A 4,817-nucleotide genomic window follows, 5' to 3' on the forward strand; every position below is an offset into this window, starting at 1 on the left:
GAGAGAGAGAGAGAGAGAAAGAGAGAGAGAGTCCAATCACTTGGACAATGATCATTAAAAAAAACATACTATACCAAAGCCATGACAATATTTACATCAGTACATGACCAAAGGTTAAAAGTCTGTCCTGTACAGAGCACAGCGCCTCCAGATCTGGATTTCACCATTTTCACAAACACAGAAACCACATTAACATTCAAACTATCCTCCACCTTCTTTCTCCTGCTCACATACACCGCCATCCTTGCCTGCCCTAACACAAAGTTTAACAGCTGACATTTGTTTTTCTGGTGGCAAGTATATCTGAAACCACAAATAAAAGTCTGTTCAGTAAAAACTTCACCACATGCAGTAAACAAATCAGTCAGTTTGACAAAAAGCGGAGTGAGACGAGGACATTCAGAGAAACAGTGGAACACTGTCTCTCTCAGGGTGCAGAATGGACACTTATCCTCCACACTGTCATTAATGACAGACACAAAAGAATTCACTGCAACACTTCCTTATAAAATTATCCACTGTAAGTCTCCCAGTTTTTTAACCAGAGGAGGTTTATACAAAGACCTCCACGCTGGTTTAAAATCAGCACTCAGTCCAAAATGAGTCCTCCATGGAGTGTCTTTTCGCTCACACAGTTTGTTGTGATTCAGTGTGTGAACTAATAGTCTATACAAAGTTTTCCCTGACGTTCCCTCCAGGGAAACACTCACAGTGTGAACCGAACAGTTTTTAAAATCCGAATACAAGCTCACAGCAGGAAACGGGTCAGTGCAGTTGGGTACCAGTGTACCATCACAATAATCCATTAACAAAGTCTCTCGGTGTTCTGACAGTTTGTGTCTCCAGTGATTCAGCAGCTGATGTATGACACACACTGATCTGACCCTGAGCTCAGCAGCCAGATGCTCAGGGTTGTCCAGCCAAGGTCCAGCCAGCTCCACCACAAGACTCAGAGTAGACACTCCTGCAGCGCGCAACTGTCCAGCCAGAGTAGGTCCACCCCAGCTGGGAAGATCCAGCACACTTCCACACAGGACTGGCTCCTCCAGGAGCCAGTACAAAGAGTCAGTCTGCTTCCTCAGTAAAGTCCACACAGAGAAAACACTTTTATAGAAAGCCGGCAGAGACCCAAAAGTTGATTTCTTGGACTCCAACAGAAACATGGATGTGCCGAGCCCCAGCCCACCAAACTTCTGCAGGATGCAGCAGGACAGTGGTCTCCACACCAGGTCTGAAGGCCCAGTCAGCAGTCTCTGGATGAACTGGAGGCGGAAGGTAGCGTCCCTACTGGCCAGATGAACCAAACCTTGTCCACCTTCCTCCTTTGGCAGAAACAAAACACTTTGGGGGACCCAATGTAACCGTTTCCAGAAAAAATCAACAAGAAACCTTTGTATTTGAGACAGAAGAGAGACTGGAGGATCGACGCAGGCCAACCTATGCCACAGAGCAGACAAAACCAAATTATTAATCACAAGAACACGCCCTCTGTAGAACATTTTTGGCAAAAGCCATTTCTACTTCATTAGGCGCCCTTTGACCTTTTCCAAAACTTCTTCCCAGTTTTTTTGTAGAAAGGTGTGATTACCCAGAAATACCCCTAGATATTTTAGGCCCCCTTTTTTCCACTCCAAACCACCCGCTCTCCCAGTCTCTCACCCACCATGACAGCCTCACTTTTTCCCCAGTTGACTTTGGCAGAAGATATACAACCAAACAACTTTACATTTTTTACTAATACATCAATATCACTCTGTCTGTTAACCAGGACAACAACATCATCACTGTAGGCCAACAGTTTAAAAGGGACCTCACAGTGTGGAAAACATACACCACTCAGATCATTTCTCAGTTTATGGAGCAGAGGCTCAATTGACAATAGAACATGCCGGACATAGCACAACCCTGTCTGACCCCCTCTGAATGCTAAAAGGAGCTCTCAAGCCTCCATTTATTTTCAGAACACTCGCAATGTCACTATAGAGAACCTGGATCATGGCTATGAACCCAGGGTTGAACCCAAAAGCAGCTAAAGTGTCCCATTGATGCTGGTGTTCAACCCAGTCAAAAGCCTTTTCCTAGTCTATTGAAATCAGACCAGTGTCAACAGCCAATGAGCCAGAGACCTCCAAAATATCCCGAATTAAAGTGACATTGTCACTTATGAGCCTGCTGGGCACACAGTAAGTCTGGTCATGATGGACCACAGACTCCATCACCTCCCTGAGTCTGGATGCCAGGACCTTGGACAGGATCTTGTAGTCATTGCAGAGCAGGGAGACTGGCCTCCAGTTCTTCAGCTCCTGAAGAGCTCCCTTCTTGGGCAGCAGGGTGATGACAGCCCTCCTGCAGCTCAGTGGTAGCAGGCCTTTCTGGAGACTGTCTGTGAGTACCTCCAGCAGATCTTCTCCCAGCACAGACCAGAACGACTTGTAAAAATCCACAGGAAGACCATCGATGCCAGGAGCTCTTCCACTCTGCATACTCATCAAGGCAGCATACAGTTCATTTACAGTGAGCTGAGCCTCCAGCTTTTCATTGGCTTCAGCATTCACCTGTGGAAGACCAGTGAAAAACTGCTCCGCACATCAGGGAAGTATTTTAATTCACTGTTGAACAAGCCTTTATAAAAGTCCACTGCTAATCTCCTAATCTCAGAGGAATCCAAGATTTCAGAGCCGCTGCTGGATCGCAGAGAGTGAATGATTTTTCTCTGTCCATTCTTCCTCTCCAGGCCAAAGAAAAACTGAGAGGGGGCATCCATTTGTGTGACATCCAGGAAACGTGACCTGACCAGAGCTCCCTGTGCTGTAATGTCCAGCAGGTTGGCCAGGGCTGACCTTTTGGATTTGAGGGAGTCTAAATGCCCTTGATTTCCTGTAGAATCTACTAAATCACAGTGAGTCTCCTGGATTAGCATCAAATCAATTCTCTTCAGTTCCATAATCTTAAAGAAAGCAGCTCTTTTCACATCATCTCTAGCTCCATTCAAGTTTAGAGTGCCGATTTTAAAATCACACATGGAGAGAGAGAAAAAAATTGAGAGAGCAGCAACAATTGAACAGTACAACAAGAGAGAGAATGAAATATTTGATTTAAACATCATTGTTTACTTTTTTTCTTGCCTTCAATATCAGTTTCGTCAGTCAATAGATTTCTTGATCTGTCAGTACATCTTTATCAGTTTGTCCAGATCTTTTTGTCAGAGGTCTCGCTGACTCCGCAAAAAGTTTCAGGTCAGGAAAAAAATCATCTGTTTTCACCTTGAGCCCCTTAGTCTGCTGTAGAAACTGTCTAATTTCAGTGGGTTTATAGAAGCTTTTCTGGCTGTCCTGACTCACTGAAAGGTCACTCTGTGAGTCCATAAAAGAACCCTCAGACTCATTTCCATCTGTTACTCTCTTCATTTTACTTCCTCTGTCCTGAAAAGAGTCTGGAGAACTTCTCTTCTGGAACAGTTTTAACAGTTCATCATCAGACACATATATAGGCCTACCTGACAACACGTTTATATTACAGATTAAAGGGGCAAAAAGTCATAGAACAGCAAGAAAAGGTCGAAAACGCAATCACACTGCAACTCCACACACTCACCACACTCCTTCCACTCAGAGAGAGAGAGAGAGAGAGAGAGAGAGAGAGAGAGAGAGAGAAGGAGATAAAGGTGCCCAGTGTATTATAGGAGGTCCCCCAGCAGACTAGGCCTAAGTCAGCCTAACTAGGGGCTGGTACAAGGCAAGCCTGAGCCGGCCCTAACTATAAGCTTTATCAAAGAGGAAAGTCTTAAGTCTAGTCTTAAATGTGGAGATGGTGTCTGCCTCCTGGACCGCAACAGGAAGATGATTCCACAGGAGAGGAGCCTGATAGCTGAAGGCTCTAGCTCCTGATCTACTTTTGGAGACTTTAGGGACCACGAGTAACCCTGCGTTCTCAGAGCGCAGTGTTCTGGTGGGATAATATGGCACTATGAGGGCCGCCGGTAGCACAGTGGATAGAGCCGGAGCCCCATGCTCAATGGTGATGCCTCGCTGCAGCGGTCGCAGGTTTGACTCCGGCTTGCAACCATTTGCTGCATGTCAACCCCCGCTCTCTCTCTCCCCCACTTCACTCTATCCTGTACATTAAAGGCAAAAAGCCTGAAAAAATAATCTTTAAAAAAAAAAAAAAGCACTATGAGCTCTCTAAGATATGACTGAGCCTGACCATTTAGAGCTTTATAAGTTAACAGTAGGATTTTAAATTCAATTCTGGATTTTACAGGGAGCCAGTGCAGAGAAGCTAAAACAGGAGAAATATGATACCGTTTCAATGGGGCCACAGTAGAAGGAGCACATGGTGGGAAGGGGGGCTCTTGCCTTCTTCAGTTTGCGGAGTTTGTGGAGGCATCAAAAGTTTAATTTTAGAAAAGTGGTACCAGCTGAGTGATTCACCACACCTGGTAGTAATCTGTCTGTGTCTATATCTGTTTTGTGAAGCACTCATGTCAGTAGCACTGATTAGAGTCATTGACTGAAACGTTTACTGCTGTTTTATTCACATTTTTAATTTATTTTTATTTTTATTTGCACTTTGAACACCCTTCTTTTGGTGCACGGATGTCTAAAAATAAATAAATGAATAAATTGGGTGGGCGGCACGGTGGTGTGGTGGTTAGCACTCTTGCCTCACAGCAAGAGGGTTGCCGGTTCGATCCCGGGCGTGGGAGCCCTTCTGTGCGGAGTTTGCATGTTCTCCCCGTGTCAGCGTGGGTTCTCTCCGGGCACTCTGGCTTCCTCCCACAGTCCAAAGACATGCAGATTGGGGACTAGGTTAATTGA

Source organism: Epinephelus moara, chromosome 22, assembly GCF_006386435.1.
Source record: "Epinephelus moara isolate mb chromosome 22, YSFRI_EMoa_1.0, whole genome shotgun sequence".
In the NCBI taxonomy this organism is placed as follows: Eukaryota; Metazoa; Chordata; class Actinopteri; order Perciformes; family Serranidae; genus Epinephelus; species Epinephelus moara.